We start from the raw sequence: 18,866 nt of genomic DNA, 5'->3' as shown, positions 1-18,866 counted from the left end.
GTGAATATTTGTATTTGGAATTGGGCGTGGTTTGCGCTTATGTGTTCAGTGGCTTGGTCAGAGAGTCTGCGATGGATGTGTGAGAGCGCTGGAGGGCAGCATGCAGCCGCCCGCAGACAGTGAAGGGTTAACCTGTAATAGGATGAATGGATATTGTGGTGAGCAGCATCTGATTACACAGAAACGCCAGCAGGCACCGGAGGGGGGAAGACACGTCCGTACACCTACCAGCACAGACGGCGTTTGGTTCCTGCCAGGGAATACAAACGCGCTCTTTTTCCTGTTTAATTAGCGTTATCATTATTTTTTCCCCCTTTCTCTCAGCGTGCAGGCTATAACTTTACTTTTCTTCTTCTTTTTTTTAACCGAGCCGAGCAGGAACCGAGCCCGCCGTTATTATGGGAGTTTGTTGAAACAGTGCTGTGGCTGGAGGAGTGTAAATGGCTGAGATAGGTCGACGGAGGACTTGGGAGACAACTTGCAAGATGTCGCACTTTGTGGAAGCCTAAAAAAGGAGTATTTGTTTTTGTTTTTATAAAGCGAATGTCACTGTTAGCGTGACAGGAGGTGGTGAAAGAGTAGGGGAGAGGCTGCAGCTACAGGAGGATTTTGGTGTTGGTTTGTTCCTCCGGCTCGGAGAGAAATAGGTAAGGCTCCTCACCTGCCTGCTGTCTGCACATGTTCACACCCTGAACACTGGAAACACTTTGCGATGGGAAAACTGCCCAATGCAAGCAACTGGAAAGAAGTGTTGCTGAAGTGTATTTCATAGAGACTAGTTTTAGTTATTATTAATCTAGCTCTAAGTATAATCAGAAATACACCGTCTGTAATGAATATATAAACATCCATGCAGTGACTATTAAACTTGCCATTTTTCGTTTTTCCAACCAAAATGTGTAAGCTTACGCTTTAAAGCGGCACCAGGTGATTTTTGACCAGCAGGGGGCAGAAAAATCCCCAAACTCTCTACTTACGCGGCACCCCACCTGCTAAGACCATGTAGTAATTTAAATAGATTTTTAACTTTGTGCTATTATAATTCTGCCCTTTTGCTGCCCGTTGTTGTTGCTCATATTAATTAGTACCTGCAAGTTAGCCCAAAAAAACATGAATAACACACAAGACCCTTGTGAGGCACAGCTTTAGCAAAGTGTTATAACAGAAATGCAGACAATGGCAGGTGTAGTTATGCAGTATTTTTCCCTTTCAGTTTGTCCATTGTTAAAGTGCTTTACAACTGTGCCAGTAGTGCGCTCCTCCAGTTATACTAGGGACAAACCACAGGACTGAAGTAACAGAATTTTAGCAATGAAACAGTTAAATATATATGTTTAATGTTTTACACGAGGAAAAAAATATGCATACAGTGGCTCAAATCAACTTAGCATGGAGAATTTGAGTTTGGGAAACAGTTACATGGTTGTCAGATTTACTGTTCTAAAAACTTTGATTTGCATCTGTAAACATAACCTGCACTAAAAGAGTGCAGGAATCGGGTTACTAGTGCTTATCATATGTATAAGAACCTGATTTCCCAAAATACTTAAGTCCATGCGAGTAAAAGAAGATGATTTAGGCATTTTAAAATATGTCAGTGATCTGCCAGCATGAGAATTAAGATTTGAAGTAAGGTGTGGAGAAAGGAGCAACAAAATTATAATCAATTTTGTTGCTTTACCTTCATGACTTTAATGAAGTGTTGTTTCTGAGCCTCTGAAGAAAGTTTGGAGGCTATAGGAACCTCCCCCACCTTCAAGCTCTCTCCTGCCAAACAAGTTGAATTTCTTGGAAACATGAGATATGTCAACAAAGACTGTTCACTCCCTCCCAGTCTGTCAGATCACTTGTTCTTACATACTCCTTGAAAAGATGACCTACCCCCCAAAAATGTCAAAAAGCAAAGAGTGCAGGCCAGTTTGTTGACAGTAGAAATATTTCCGTGTGGCTCTATCATGCAGACCAGGAGGATGAATCACTTATCAAGAAAGTTGCATGAACCTGTTAGCTGATAGATGATTTTTTTTTATATATATATCATTTCAGCTCTGTTTTCACAAACCCTGTTGTAGCTGCATTCATTCATGCTTGGGTTGAATTTTCTAGAAAGCGTGCTTCCATGCAGTCAAATGTGAACAGCAGGGGAAGCAGGTTAATCTTCGGTCGTGTTGCCTGCAGCATGCAACAGATTGAGCTTAGACTCCCAGGGCCTACGTCCCGTTTGCAGGCTTTATGTTTCTGTGCTGAGCTGGAGGGAGCTGCCACGGAGGCTATTTTAGACCAGGTTGGCCTCCGTGATGTGGTTCTGGTCTGGTTAGAAGTGAGCTGGGAGAACAGCTGTATGTGTGGGAACAAGGCTGAGTTGTCCTTTTCTTTGACTCAGTCTCTGGAACGCCATACTCTCTGTGATCTGCTTTCGTTTTTTCTGCTCTCGCCTCTCACTGCCAGAGAAGCGTCACATGGTTTGCTGTCAGTTAGACACGGAGCCTCGGGCTGCAGGCAGCAGCTGTCAGACAGAACAGGACTGCCGTCAGTGAGCGGGAAAGCGAAATGTGGCCAAAATGCATGATTGCATTTTGGCCACAAATTGCTGACAGTGATGTTTGTTCTTAAAAATGACTCTTTTCATAGTAAAGGTTGCTGACCCCTCCCCGGGATGGAGAACCCCTATGCTTTCATCAAACTGTGTGGCTATTTGTTTCTACTTACAGGATGTTTTGGTTTGGATGAACACTGTTAAATAACAGTACTGGCAGCTAGATTTGACAACATACTGTTATTTTACAGTGTATCTACTGTGATCTAGCAGGTACTTCTTACTAGAGTAGGCAATTCTTACAAAAGGGAAAATTAAAATTATTAAAATACAGTGCTGCGTAGGATACATGCACTTTTTGGGTGTTCTTGCTATAATCTATGTAATCAGTGCATAACTTTAAAACCTATTAAAGTGAGAACTGTATCCTCTCAGTTGGCCTTTTCTGTTTTCTGTAGGTTTTCATGTCTTTCTTGAACCATAATACAAAAACAAGGTTCCTCACTGTTAATATTTTTCATCAAAATTACCAACATTTACAGCTGAACTCACAAGGAATATTACAGTTGTACAGATAATTGTGTATGTGCATGATTCCCGTAAATCTGGAAAGTTAGGTTAATGCATAGAACCACAACAGACACATTGATGGGGCAAGATTATCAATTAAAGATAAGAAATGACGATTTCCCGGTTTCATCACAGTATTGACCCAATCGATATTCTAATGATGGATTTGATTTATTTTTAGTCTAGCTGGCAGTGAGGATCTTAAATTTATTTTCACCTCTTCAGTCTGATTTGTGCTATTGTATTCTGAGTAAGTACTGAAGTTATTCAAAGATTATATCTGGAGAGACGTGGCCATAAAGTATCGTTTGACTGGTTGGTGGAAGCAGAAAATGATTCACCATCACTGGAAGTTATGCTTGATCTGCCCTCACACTAATATCCCACCTCTCATTAGTGAATTATTTGAAGCTGTGCTCATAATTAATCAGCTGTATTCATTGTTTGTGCTTTTAGTGGTGAGGATGGGACTCTCAGCTCTGACTCTTAAAGCATTTGTCATCAGAAGTGAAACTTGGTCACATATCTAGTTATACTGGGAAGCACCCAAAAAGAGCCACTGTTTTGTGTTTTTTATGAATGGGTTCACAAACTGTGGCAGCTGATGAGAATCCGACACAAAGGTTTAATCTTCTGTGCCAGCGATCTTCAGCTGTGGCTAAATGTGGATTTAGATTTATCTGCTGATTATTAAAAGAACAGAGCGCTTTAGAGAGTAACTGCATGTCAGTCACTGCAACCATCTGTCAATGTGATAACCAACTTTTTGTATCACAAATGTCACAACAACTGAGATTAAATGTCCTGAGTTACTAAACAAAACAGAGCTAGTCCTGCTTGTTTGGATAATTAGACTTCTTTGCTTTCTGATTGCTTGCTGCTGTCGAAAAATCTTTTACAAAAGAGCCTTGCGTTAGGCTGGTATGGTTTTTTTTTTTCTCCTTAAAGTAGTAATTAATGTTACCAACTAATCACAGGGTTATAAATTTTGTTTTTATTTTTTTTAAAGGCTTTCAAGTCTCTATAAGGTGGAAAAACCTTTTTTAAAAGTTGAAATTTACAGTGTATGTCTGAACAAAGCAAAATCGCTGGTGTGGTCTTTTAACAACTTGCCACTCTGATGCTAACTTGCTACTCTGGCAGAGGTATGAGTTAACTGCTCTGGCCTCCCCTTACAGGGGCTGCTGCTCTCTACCTGCTTCATTAACCCTCAACTACACACTCTATGTGCGGTATTTCACTGTGACTCCCAGAATGTGCTACCCTCCAGCCAGCACCGGGCCGATATAACAGGCAGCTTGCCTAGCTAACTAACTGCTTGCTGCTTTGCTAACAAACCCCTCTCTCTTTGTCTCTGTGTGTGTTCTCCCTTTGCTGTTGCTTCTGCCCCAGTGGGATCTTCCTGCCCCTCTGTGTTTCTCAGACCTGCGGAGACGGAGGCCGTCTTCTGTTTGGACATCTGTCCATCTCTTTTTTCGTCTCTCATAAGGTAAGTTTTGCTGTCGCTCTGGGCTCCGTATGGGAACAGTGTGTGGTTTGTGTGCTGGATATACACTGTTCATAATCATGCCCATTGTGCCCCTGTAACATTTAACATGCTGCGCTTGCTCTCTGTCTCATCTGTCAGTAGCTTCCACCGACTCCTACACATAATCCACTCAGTTTGTTGATGGTATCTGCTTGCAGCCCTGCAAAGCTCCACAATATCTCTTTAAGTCTGAAGACATTAGAAACTCATCAGCTCAGTGAGTGAAGACATAAAAATTAAACGACACATTTAAAAGTTGCGTAAGAGTCAACCACCTCTCGTCCCACCTTTCTTTAAATGATACCTGTTTTGTGGAGATGCCTCTTTAGTGTTGCCACATGCAAACTTAAGCTATTCTTTGCTGGAGTCATGGGTGTGCTGGTATAGCAGAAGTTGTTAAGTTGTTTAGCAGTCTGACAGCCTGACAGAGAAATGTGCTGAAAACTTCCCGCGTTCCAAACGTTAGTGACAACCATGGCCGCCTGTTTCCTTCATGTTTAGAGGCTTTGTGCTGAACTGTACATTTTAATGCCTTCACACGAATGGCTTGAGAAGATATTTTCTTATTAATTCAAACAGTACTGACATGAACAGAAAGCATCTAGAACTGTCTTTAAAATATGAAAAGTCCTGTTTTAGGGAGATTAGCATTTAGGGGGGGCTGCTGTTGTGTTTTTTTTTTTGTTTTGTTTTGTTTTGTTTTTTAAACCTGACATGACCATGAAATTTTAGCTGGGCAGCTAAGTAGCGCTAATAGCTAGCATATTTAAAATCTGCATTTCATTGTGATACAAACTTGTGAAGCAAAAAACAGGCTGAACAACTATTGTTTTAAACTGAAAGCTAAACATGATGAAACTGCACCCATCTGTCACTTAAAACAACCGTGCCATTATCTTCCTTTAGTCCAGGGTTTAATTTAAGCGACTCTGTATAAATACTCAAACATCACACACTTGTCATAAGTGGAAATCAGCTATAAAGGGAAATCATTTTAAGTCTGGGCTTGCTTTTAGGACCAGTTTTGCCTTTTAGTTTTTACAAATGTAAATTTCCACTGTAAGGAGAAAAGTTCCATAAGTTTTTTTGTTTGTTTGTTTCAGACTTTTTTTTTTGGGGGGGGGGGGGGGGGGGGGGGGGGGGGGGGTAGAAATATTTGACTTCCTGATTTGTCCTCAGTAGCCATTTCAAGCTAAAGATAGTTGTTTATTAAAGCCAAACATGATGACTTTCAGAGTATCCCATATTGTGGTTTATTGTTGCCAACAGCAATTATTATGTAATCACTGTGAGCATGGTTAACATTTTCTTTCTTTAAACAGTCTCTCATTTTGCTCAGAATCACACAGCAGTGGTCTGATACACAGCTAGTTCCCAGGCTCTCATATGCAGCCAGCTGCTGGCAGGAACTGGAGCAGAGAAGAATCTCCAAGCGCTCCTCTTTTTAGAGGTTTAAAGCCTCCGGGTCCTCATGAACCTACAGTGCATAATCTCACATACTGAGACGTAGCTGGATTGCAGACGAGCTTTCAGACTAGTGGTCGCGTGGGCCTCCCCAGGCTTCATGTGTAGGAGCATGTAGCCCTGGCACTGCTGCAGGGAAACTGTTGGTTTACATTAATCAGATTAGTGGCCATGAGTTTTCCAGTGGGGCTTATGAGGTCTGGACCTGCCTCTCTATCTCATCCCTCCCTCAGCTGCTCTTTCCCCTCCTCCTCACTGGTCTGACCCACTTCTCTAAAAACCAACAACCAGAATCTCCTTCTGTCTCTCTCTCTTCCCATCACCCACCTCTTTAGCAGGGATACATTAGATGCACAGGTCAATAGATTGTGTACTGGATGAGATGATTTTTCCATTTTTTGACACTGATTGCTGTGCTTCTCAACAGAGGTGCTCTGTATAAAAAATAAATAAACTAAGGAAACACTAATGAGCAGTCTGGTCTAGGCTTAGAGATATCTAATCTTTCTTACTTTCTTGGGTTTTCATCAAAGTGTATAATGGTGTTTATGATTTTAAAAGAAATGAAGGCAAAAAAAAAAACCCAGCTGCTTTGTAACAGAAGTTATTGTAGCTAGGGATGTGATGGATTAGCTGGCAAGGCTACTAATCTTTGTGACCCCTGGGAAATGTTTTTGTTACAGTTGTTATTATTAATACCACCAACACCAATTTGCTGTTGTTTTACCCAGCACAGAAAGAAGGGTTCTGGTGCTGGCGCTGTTAGTGTTGTTTCCACTGGTATCTTATTTTTAATTTAACTGATAAGCAGATCATGAGCTGTGGACACCCTGAATTCTTCCATAGGCTTTTTCAGGTGGTTTTGACTGTTGTTCCTGCAGCACACGGTGTGACAGCCCCCTGCTTTCTAAAGGCAAATAGTTCATGCACTTCCATGTTGGCCTTTTATCAGTGGGTTCAATTTGCAGTCACCTGTTTCACAGCTCACTGAGCTCAGCTAAATTTATATCAGGGTACTTAGAAGTGGTGTTTATTTAATTGACAGGATTGAAGAAGTTATGGATGCAGGGGCGCAACCAATATTTTTAGTGGCCCCATATGGCCACCCCTATGAAAAAATTATGGAGGCGTCCCTGTGTGGATGGCAGCACTTACAATAGAGTTATATAATAAAATAAAAAATCAACTTAAATCTATGAATAGTGAGTGATAGTTATGTTAAATTACAAGTCTTAGGTGTGCTAAAAAGTGAAGCTTAAATGTACCAGCTGATAAAATTGAAAGATTAAATGTGTGTTTTAGTGCTTTCTGCCACTTTTTTGTGTTTGTTGTGCTTTGAATCCCAGTTGTAACCGCTGTGTGTCCAGTCCATGTATTTTTTCTTCTTCAGAATCCAGTGTTGTATTCATCACATCAGTTTAATATGTAGTCACTCTGAAAGTTTACTTTATACATATATGATGGTAACATCAAACTTTTGGTCCACCACATTGGTCCACACTGAAATATTAGTTGGACAATTTAACGGCTTGCTCTGAAATTCTTCAAACAATACACTACCTACCTACCAACCTTACCCCTTAGCCACATGAAGTACAAAGAGGCCAGCAACAGATGGTCTGCCCTGATCTCGGCATCGTGAAGTCAGTCTGGGATTACTTGAAGAGACAGAGGAGACCAAGATGGACTAAATCCAAAGAGGAAATCGAGCAAGTTCTTCAGTGCTGGTTTCTGTTCTGTTTCTGATATGTTTATTGATTAGCATTCAAATATCTCAGTGAAGACAGAACAAGGATTTACCACAAAGCAAGAAAGCATGAGACAAGGCTAATCAAAAGGTATTGGCTGAAGCATTTGCTTATTACGCCAACCCTTTTAACAAAAGATCTTTTAGCATGCAGCTCCTGTACACAGGGCTCGAAGCAAATAATAAAATTCAATTCAATTCAATTTCATTTATATAGCGCCAAATCACAACAAATGTCGCCTCAAGGCGCTTCATAGATACAGAGAGAAAAGCCCAACAATCATATGACCCCCTATGAGCAAGCACTTTGGCGACAGTGGGAAGGAAAAACTCCCTTTTAACAGGAAGAAACCTCCGGCATAACCCGGCTCAGGGAGGGGCGGCCATCTGCTGCGACCGGTTGGGGTGAGAGAAGGCAAACAAAGCAAAAACAAAACAAACAAACAAACAAACAAGAAAAAACACCACCACCTTAGTAAGTAACTACATCAAAGCAAAAGAATCAAGAGGTTTTCTGTTTTTTGTTTTTGTTTTTTTGTTTGTTTTTTTTGCTCTTTTCATTCTTGATATATATATTTTTCTAATACTCTATTTTTAAACATATTTTTAAACAAGGAAAATGAACTACACCTTTTTAAATCACTGTCATAACTATTCCACAGGTTAACTCCTCTAACAGAAACACATCTCTGCTTTATATTTGTCCTTATCTTGTTTTTTTTAAAGAAATCTGTTCCCCTTAAGTCATATTGACTCTCTCTGACTTTGAACAGCTTCTGAGTACTGGGGCAAAGCAAGTTATTTTGTGCTTTATACATTATCTGTGCCATTTTATATTCAACTAAATCATAAAATTTCAGGGTATTCAGATTAATAAACAAAATGTTAGTTGGTTCTATATAGTTTGATTGGTTTATAATTCTTATAGCTCTTTTTTGCAACTTGAAAATAGGAAGAGTGTTCGTTTTATATGCATTACCCCATATCTCCAGACAGTAAGTCATATATGGAAGCAACAGAGTACAATAGAGTGTGTATAATGATTTTTTGTTCAGGACATGCTTTGTTTTATAGAGAATAGCAATGGTTTTTGACATTTTTGTTTTCACATGGTTTATATGAGACTTCCAACTCAGCTTATCATCAATTATCACTCCAAGAAATTTATTTTCGTACACTCTTTCAATTTCAATTCCATTAACCCTGATTTTAGATACATTTTTCATTTGTCTAGTGCCAAAAATAATCAATTTTGTTTTCTTTATATTTAATGATAACTTATTTACATCAAACCAGTTTTTTAATATATTTAACTCCTTTTCCGCTGTAGTCAGAAGCTGTTCTAGGTTTTTACCTGAGCAATACAGAGTGGTATCATCAGCAAACAATACACATTTTAACAGTTTGGAAATGCTACATATGTCATTTATGTATAATATAAATAATTTAGGGCCCAGCACAGAGCCCTGAGGAACACCACAAGTTACCTTCAACTGCTTAGATTTTACATTATTGAATTCGACATATTGATATCTGTCATCCAGGTAACTTTTCATCCACTTGTATGCTAACCCTCTTATGCCATATCTCTCTAGTTTATTCATTAATATAGAATGATCAATCGTATCAAACGCCTTTTTTAAGTCTATAAAAACACCAACAGTATATTCCTTATTATCTATAGCATTAGATATCCCTTCTACAAGTTCCATCACTGCCATCGAAGTGGACCTTTTCACTCTAAAGCCATATTGGTTATCACTTAGGAGATTATGCTTCTCAATATATTTATCAAGTCTATTAACAAATAACTTTTCTAAAATTTTTGAGAACTGTGGGAGCAGTGATATTGGCCTATAATTGGTAAACTGACTTCTCTCTCCGTTTTTATGGATTGGAATAACTTTTGCTATTTTCATTTGTGAGGGAAATACACCAGTTTGAAAGGACAGATTACAAATGTATGCGAAAGGTTGCACTATATATTCTATAATACTTTTAACTAATATCATGTCAATACCAAAACAGTCAGTGGACTTTTTATTTTTAAATGTCTTCACAATGTTAATTATTTCTCTATGAGTTACAGCTCCAATAAACATGGAGGACACATTCTGAGTAATATGTTTATTTAGGTCGTTATTATTTCTTGACTCTGGAATTTCTTTTGCTAAATTAAAGCCAACATTTACAAAGAAATCATTAAATTCATTTGCAATGTCTTTAGTTTTATCAAGCACAATATCTTTATCTTTTTTAAAATAATCTGGATAATTCTTATTTTTTGATCCCTTTTTGATTATACTATTTAATATCCTCCATGTTTCTTGTGTGTTACTTCTACTTTGCTCCAATAATTTGTGGTAATATTCTTTCTTACTTGTTCTTATAATATTTACTAATCTATTTTTATATAACTTGTACTTTATTTCAGCATCTTTTGTCCTCTGTTTTATGAATCTCTTATATAGATTATTTTTCTTTTTACATGCATCTTCTATCCCCTTTGTGATCCATGGCTTATTTGATCTGTGATGCTTTCTAGTGATTTTCATTAAAGGACAATGTTTTTCATATAGTGAAATTACAGTTGATAAGAATGCATCATATGCACTATTTGAATCTTCATTTGCAAAAACCTCATTCCAATTGTGTTCCTTTAAGTCCACCTGGAGGGCAGCAATGGCTCTTGTTGTTCTAAGTCGTATCATATCAAATATTTGATTCTTTTGTTTAGTTTTAATCCCAAAATAATTTTGAAAAATTGCAAAAACAGGAAGACGATCGCTTATATCAGTTATAAGAAGTCCACCTACTATTTCATGGTCAATTTTATTTGTGAATATATTATCTATCAATGTAGCTGTATCAATTGTTATTCTACTTGGTTTTATAATTACAGGGAAAAGGGAGTTACTATACATTGTATTTATGAAATCTGTTGTTTTCTGATGTCCATTTGGGTTTAGCAAATCTATATTAAAATCACCACAAATTATTTGCACTTTTTTATCATTTAGGTTGCTAAACATAGCAGCAAGTTTTTCATTGAATGTCTCAAGGCATGAACCTGGTGTCCTATAGATGCAACTTATAATTATATTGTTAGCTTTTTCAACATGGATTTCAATAGTGACACATTCCAATATGTAGCTAGTATGTAGCTAGTTCTGACTTAGCGCCGTTTCAGAACCAGCGCCGTTTCAGAACCAGAATGGATTTCAAGCTGTTGAAATGAAAAACACTGAGAATGGACAATGTGATGCATCTGTGAATCATCTATGAATTTATTGCAGTAATGTAGTGATTCAAATGAAATACAGGACGCTTGAAACAACAGCAACTGGCACCCCTTCAAGCAACAATTCCAGCTGTATATTGCAGCGGTAGCGTTACTGCTTGCAGTAGCAGCTCTCAAGCTTTTGAAGTGTGCATCACATTTGTATATGAGCCAGATGATAAAGAGAAGTTTCACGGGGTGATCGTGGCTCAAGAGTTGGGAGTTCGCCTTGTAATCGGAAGGTTGCTGGTTCGAGCCCCGGCTTGGACAGTCTCGGTCGTTCTGTCCTTGGGCAAGACACTTCACCTGTTGCCTACTGGTGGTGGTCAGAGGGCCCGGTGGCGCCAGTGTCCGGCAGCCTCGCCTCTGTCAGTGCGCCCCACCAGTGCCATCACCAGTGTGTGAATGTGTGTGTGAATGGGTGGATGACTGGATATGTAAAGCGCTTTGGGGTCCTTAGGGACTAGTAAAGCGCTATATAAATACAGGCCATTTACCATTTAGAAGTTTGACAAAAGTTATTTAAAAGTTGTAGTAAGAAAGAAATTAAGGCATTCATTAAGAGATTAAACTCATTCTTGCAAGTTAACCTTTTCCAGAAATGGGGACACATTTAAGAATTTTTTAAAAATTATTATTATTAGTAGGACCCTTTTTGTTCTTGTAGCACTTTTTCTCTTTTTCCCCTTCATTTTGTCAGTAATCAAAGATGAACCAGACCTGTTCTCTAAATAATGATTTGAAGGATAAAATGACTGATGTTTAAGAGTTGTGTGGTGAGACGGATGCCTTAGGACAGAAGCACAAGGAGAAGTTGAAGTGTAGATTTTTATTGCTGGTGTCATTTGATATGTGATTGATTTATTTGGCTGACTGCATCCAAGTTTTGTTCACATGTGCACTTCTGCTTGGTTCATCATGCTTGACAAACCGGCCTAACATGCTTTATGATGAGTTGTGTTGCTGTGCTGTAGAAACCACATCAAAAAGTTCTTGTGTGTAATGTTATGATAAACCTCCTATTTCTAGCTGCTCTGTGTTTTGAGTAGTTCAAAAACATCTGTCTTAAGTCACATTTGAAATTTGCTAAGCTTATCAAGAACAGTGTTCATCTTGCGGATGTATCTTATTGCTCGTCTGTCACATTTGTGACACTCATTTCTCTTGTGTTTCAGTCTTTAACAGCTTTGTGGCTCCCATCACTTTTGCTCTCTTTCAACAGTCCTGCTGTTCTGTGCAGGTCAGGCCTGATGGTCTGCTGCCCTGTTTCAGATCAAGGATTGGATTCCTTCAGGTGGTTAATGGAAAAACTAAATGAAAAACTGAGCCTGAGGCCACTCTGACAAAACATTCTTTCAGCTGCGATGGAAGACATCTTTCAAAACATTTCAGTGAGGGAACAACTCGCCTGGATCTGCCCAGAAGTAATTATGCTCTATTATAAAGCAGAGCCAAATTGTATTCTTAGACTCTACCAGAGTAGCTTTGCATGATTTACTGTTCAAAATAATCCTTATTTAACTCGTACTGTGTTTTGGGAAAACACCAAAGTTTATTTGTTGTCTGAAATAAACAGTTTTAGTATCTCTTTCTCTTTACCCTTAGTTTTGGGATTGGCTGCACCCTGTAAACAAAGGGTTTGACTGGCAGGTGGGTGGGGCTTATGTCCTCACTGCCAGAACTGTTTTTTTTGTTGTTGTCTTTTTTTTTTTTTTACTTTGATAGCAATCCATGAGTTGAAAAGGGGATTATAGTGAAGCCTGAACTTTTGGCTCATAGAAACTACACACACAAACCTCATAGTATGTTACTTGGGTAATGTTTAATATGGGTTTCCACTATCGTAACAGTAATTGTGTGTGTGTGTGTGTGTGTGTGTGTGTGTGTGTGTGTGTGTGTGTATATATATATTAGAAATTAAGAAATCTCAATTGGCCACTACAAAAAAAATCTGTCATCTGAGCAAGTTATCAGAAAGAGTAGAAGCTAAGTTCTTGGCAATTATCATAAACAAATCTGTTTGTTTGAGAGCATATGGCACACATTTTGTTGTCTTGTGGGTGTAACCTCTGAAAAACCCTCTTCACTGTCGGACTATACTGTTTGCAGTTCAGCAGAATTCAATTCAATTCAATTTTATTTATATAGCGCCAAATCACAACAAAAGTCGCCTCAAGGCGCTTCATAGATACAGAGAAAAACCCAACAATCATATGACCCCCTATGAGCAAGCACTTTGGCGACAGTGGGAAGGAAAAACTCCCTTTTAACAGGAAGAAACCTCCGGCAGAACCAGGCTCAGGGAGGGGCGGCCATCTGCTGCGACCGGTTGGGGTGAGAGAAGGAAGACAGGATAAAGACATGCTGTGGAAGAGAGACGGAGGTTAATAACAGATATGATTCAATGCAGAGAGGTCTGTTAACACATAGTGAGCGAGAAAGGTGACTGGAAAGGAAAAACTCAATGCATCATGGGAATCCCCTGGCAGCCTACATCTATTGCAGCATAACTAAGGGAGGATTCAGGGTCTCCTGGTCCAGCCCTAACTATATGCTTTAGCAAAAAGGAAAGTTTTAAGCCTAATCTTAAAAGTAGAGATAGTGTCTGTCTCACGAATCCAAACTGGAAGCTGGTTCCACAGAAGAGGGGCCTGAAAACTGAAGGCTCTCCCTCCCATTCTACTTTTAAATACTCTGGGAACAACAAGTAGGCCTGCAGAGCGGGAGCGAAGTGCTCTAATAGGGTGATATGGTACTACAAGGTCATTAAGATAAGATGGGGCCTGATTTTTTAAGACCTTGTATGTGAGGAGCAGGATTTTGAATTCAATTCTGGATTTAACAGGAAGCCAATGAAGGGAAGCCAAAACAGGAGAAATATGCTCTCTCTTTCTAGTCCCTGTCAGTACTCTTGCTGCAACATTTTGGATTAGCTGAAGGCTTTTCAGTGAGTTTTTTGGACATCCTGATAATAATGAATTGCAGTAGTCCAGCCTGGAAGTAATAAATGCATGAACTAGTTTTTCAGCGTCACTCTGAGACAGGATATTTCTAATTTTAGAGATGTTGCGCAAATGGAAGAACGCAGTCTTACATATTTGTTTAATATGTGCGTTGAAGGACATATCCTGGTCAAAAATGACTCCAAGGTTCCTCACAGTGTTACTGGAGGCCAAGGTAATGCCATCCAGAGTAAGAATCTGGTTAGATGCCATATTTCTAAGCTTTTCAGCGCCGAGTACAATGACCTCAGTTTTATCTGAATTAAGAAGCAGAAAGTTAGCGGCCATCCAAGTCTTTATGTCTTTAAGACATTCCTGCAGTTTAACTAATTGGTGTGTGTTATCTGGCTTCATGGACAGATAGAGCTGGGTGTCATCTGCATAGCAGTGAAAATGTATGCTATGTCTTCTAATGATGCTGCCTAGGGGAAGCATGTATAATGTAAACAGAATTGGTCCTAGCACTGAACCCTGTGGAACTCCATAATTAACCTCAGTGTGTGAAGAGGACTCTCCATTTACATGCACAAATTGGAGTCTATTAGATAGATATGATACAAACCACTGCAGTGAATTGGTCTGTTTTCCCTGTGTTTGTGAATTGGCTCGCACTGAGGGGATTGAACCCAAGTTCATGATAAGTGACCAGGAGCAAGTAAACATTCTCAAACAACACAACCACAGCCAGATGAAGGGGTCAAATGAACTCGCCACATAAACCAAACACACTCATCTGACCATCTGTTCATGGATCATTCAGGATCTATGACCTCTCTAAATCCTCATGGACCAATCACAGGAAATTACTTAGAAAGTCTTATGTTAGGTATGTGGAATTTTCCATCTTTTTCCTCTATGGATTGAAGTTTATTTTGTTCATGAAATGAAACATGTTCTCCATACACCAGGTAGCTACAGTGACTCTTTGTTGTACAAGCACTGCTTCAGATGTAAACAACTACCCAAAGACTTACAGAATCAGTAACAGTAAATACAAGTCCTTAGTACCAATCCCTAGTAATGGTATGTTCAGCACAGGTTACTGTGTCCAGCTAATAATGTCTGTCTGTCTGCCTGCTTTAGACTAAACAGTCTAATCCCTTTAATGTAGGTTGTGGGTAATGTGTGACTGCTGTATACAGACACGCTCCTGAGACTTTATGGGATCTTCCTTCCAATGCTCACTGTGTCTGTCTGACTCAGTTTTAGAAATTAAATTTAACAAAAGACATTTATACCAGTAGCCTGCTGGAGGTCATTTTGTAGCTCTGGCAGTGCTCATCCAATTCCTCCTTGCACAAAGGAACAAATATCAGTCCTGCTGATGGTTCAAGACCCTTATGGCTCTGTCCAGCTCTCCTAGAGTAAATCTGGCAGCAAACCTTCTAGAAATGGCATGTATTGATGTGCCATTGTGATTGTTCGGCCACTAAGTTGGCCTCTGCAACCTCTGTAGGGTCTAGGTATCGCCTCACACTACTAGTAATGACACTGACCCTAGTCGCCAAAGCAGCTGAAACTGATTAACATCCACGTATACATACACACCCCACAGGGGGGAGAAAAAGGAGTAGCAAGACAAGGATCTGTCACGGAAGGACAGGCCCCTGCACGGTATCTACCAGCGCTAGATAGAAGAAGTGGCAGATATCAAGAAATTCTACTAATGGCTGAACAAAGATGGACTGAAAGACAGCACAGAAGCGCTAATAATGGCAGCACAAGAACACAAGATGGGGTCGCCAACACCAGACAAAACCGCATGTAAGGCTATGCAAAAATGCCCAACGACAAACTGGTGATGGCTAACCAACCAGCCATAGTAGTGATGGACAAGCAGAGGAAGAGGATTATAGTAATAGATTTAGCTATACCAAGTAATAGCAACATTGGGAAGAAGGAACACGTGAAGATGTTCCTGCCAAGAACTAAGAAGAGCTAGAGAAGATGTGGGAGGTGAAGGCAACAGTGGTCCCAGTGGTAATCAGAGGTGTGTGTGTGTGTGTGTGTATTTTAAAAGAAGAGAAGTGAAAGAGCAGAAACATAAATGGTTTAGGTTAATTCTAGTTTAAAGTTTGGGCTGAGTTATAATACACACACTGGTTAGATGTGATTAACAGTTTGGCAAAGTTTCATTTAGGATTAAAATACTGATTCAAATCATCGTTTATTGTTGGATGGGCCAAGTCCAGGGCCAAGTCCATTTTCACATACAGCCTCATGTCCCAGCACGCTGGTGGCAGATGCCTCTGCTGTTATTGACATACTTAACACTCAGCAGTGACACTCATATACACGGTTATCCTTTTGTTGATTTCACTCACTGCCTGATGTGGATTAAATGTGTGGGAGGTGTGGTGTTACAGTGTGTTTTTGGATCATCAGTTTTTGGTTAATCTGGAACGTCACTCCTCTCCTCATATACACCACACCCCTACACACAGTCAGACACACCTACAATTACATATGAGAGCTATGTCCTTTTTATTCACGGTTAACTCAGATATCTGCCCTAAGTGAAGGCTTGCTACGCCGTTGTTGCATAACTGGCAAAACTGCAAAGCTAATTTATGTTCACTCCCACATTGTTCCCTGCAGATCTCACCAAGGCTACTGTTGTACTCTGCACCTAATTTAGCACTGGTCTGCTCCCAGCACTGACACATTGGGAGTTATTTACGGTGAGAGTGAACAATGTGAGACTCGGGAAGGAGGAAAAATAATCAGGAACCTCTCAGTCTTGTCAAGTTGAACTTGTAGAGCATGGTCTCACAGAGAAAATATTCAAACAGTGATCAAACTTGTAGAAAATGATGCACATAGTAAACGGTTTAGGGAAAAATCTCTTTAAACTAGTTACAGTTCATTTATATTATTTTACTTGACTTTTAGAAAAGAGGCAGTTATTTATTGAAATCAGGCTTCATTATTGGCAGCTCTTTCTCTTCATCTACATCTCCCCATTGTTGTGTCTTAAAACTGATCTCTTTGTGTTTATTAACTTTAACACCAACATGTCATTCAGCTGCATTGTACGAAAACTTAAGTTTCAAAATACAATATTTTATTTGACAATAAATCTCTTTGAGTTCATACTTTTCTATTGCAGTGGGAACTACCAGAGAAGGTTTTTTGTAATCCGCGGCCACTCCAGGTGTACAGATAACTCCAACATGCTATAGTTGCAAGATGCAACTTACAGAACTTAGGGGGTTTAGGATCAGGGTTTGGGTTGGGTTATGATTGTGGTTATGGTTATAGGGCTATAGTTAGGGTTATTTTTTGATGTGTCATGGGATGATGTTTCCATGTCGCAAAACTGTGACATCACTATAATGTGACTGGTCACTTGCATTGTTGAGTCTGGACTAATATTAGTGTTGTTGATCCAGGAATGGCACCAACATGGCAATATCAGATCGAGCAACAAGTTGTATCCACAAACTCTGATTGCAACATGCAAGTCACGTTCTGTGTTCGATCCTTCCATTAAAAACACCACAGAAAGGGTGGGGAGGTTCAGTGCACTCATTCTGATTCGTAAACTAAGCAGTTGACTCCTGCAGGTGTCCACCTGCCAGTTAAAACACCCCGAGGAAACTGTCCACGGAGGCTTGTACCCCAGAGATTGCTGCTTAGTGTTGTGTAGATCCAGATGGAATTTAAATTTGAAGATGTCCGTGGTCTGACCCACAAGCCCTGGGTAATGGGTGCTGCAAGTAGTGTGGTAAAGGGCCTCTCCACTTTGAACCTCTCATGCCATGTTCCTTCTCATTTTTAATGCATTTCTAACTCCACATATAGAGTTTGTTTTTGTTTATAATGTTTGTAAAGATGGGTATGGTCTAAACTCTTTGGACTGGTCTGACAGTTTGAAAGGTTATGTATGTTTTGTGTACCAGTTATTACATTGGCATTAGCTGCTTGTAGACCAAAATGTGGCACACGAATCTTTTAACTTTTAGCAAGAGGTGAGATTTGAGTTTGTGTTGAGGTTAAGAGAGCCGCTAGGCCTCGGGTAATGGCGTGTTTGACAAGTTGTTGTATCTGCAACAGGAAACCGCCTGGCCTTGACAAAGGGTTTTGTCCAATGGGAGGATAACACGGAGGAAGTGGATGTATGGGAAAGCCAGGTCACAGTAAACTGTTGGTAGAGTTCCTGCAGAGCTACAAAATGTAAAAAATAAATCCCCTCGAGTTCAGTTGCAACTGAATTTAAAATGCAGGTTTACTCTTTGGTTTTGCACAGTTGTGCATTGTGCTTTGCTTTTAAGAAAGTATTTCACAAAAAGGGATCGTTTGTAGTGAGAATACACAAAGCAACAGTCTATTAATTAGTTTCCCTGTTTGTGTTTTCTGTGCATTGCGATGTGCCATAGATGCACATAGTTGGTATCATGTGCGTTCCTGCCACTGGTGTCACACGAGTCAACTCATCTGCAGGTTGAAACTACAGTACTCAGTCCTCCAAACAAATATAGATGTCAACTCACCAAGTTATTTATTTTTTCCTTTCTTATTAGCTTGATTTTTGTATAAATGTTGTGCTTCCTGTCATCTGAAAGAAGTCCATTGTGTATAAATGGGAGTGGACCGACTGCGCACGACAGGGTATCGGCATATGTAGGACGCACACCATCCAGCTCTGTGCAAAAAAACAAACTGAGCAGAGCAGCCCTGAGGTCAGAGAGCAATGAGGGCTCTTTGGCTTTCTGTGTCAGCTGACGTGGAGCTGCAGT

At 39.7% G+C, this 18,866-nt stretch overlaps 1 protein-coding gene across 5 annotated transcripts in view; it reads left to right on the top strand.

Annotated features, from left to right (window-relative positions):
* Positions 1-88: 88 nt before the first annotated feature.
* pacsin3 (protein kinase C and casein kinase substrate in neurons 3) overlaps positions 89-18,866 on the top strand; it is a 37,538-nt gene continuing 18,760 nt past the window's right edge. Inside the window, exons 1-2 of one of the 5 annotated variants that reach the window (XM_085178236.1) lie at positions 5,776-7,831; positions 11,025-12,549. The gene's annotated coding sequence lies outside the window, so the exon portion shown is untranslated. Of the gene's footprint in view, positions 4,596-5,775; positions 7,832-11,024; positions 12,550-13,637 lie in introns of those variants that run through there. The other 4 variants (XM_085178078.1, XM_085178324.1, XM_085178156.1 and 1 more) reach the window with 4 other exon arrangements.

This window comes from Neolamprologus multifasciatus, chromosome 1 (genome assembly GCF_963576455.1).
Source record: "Neolamprologus multifasciatus chromosome 1, fNeoMul1.2, whole genome shotgun sequence".
Taxonomy (NCBI): Eukaryota; Metazoa; Chordata; class Actinopteri; order Cichliformes; family Cichlidae; genus Neolamprologus; species Neolamprologus multifasciatus.
The sequence above is the reverse complement of the archived record's forward strand: the minus strand, read 5'-3'. Positions and strand labels throughout refer to the sequence as shown.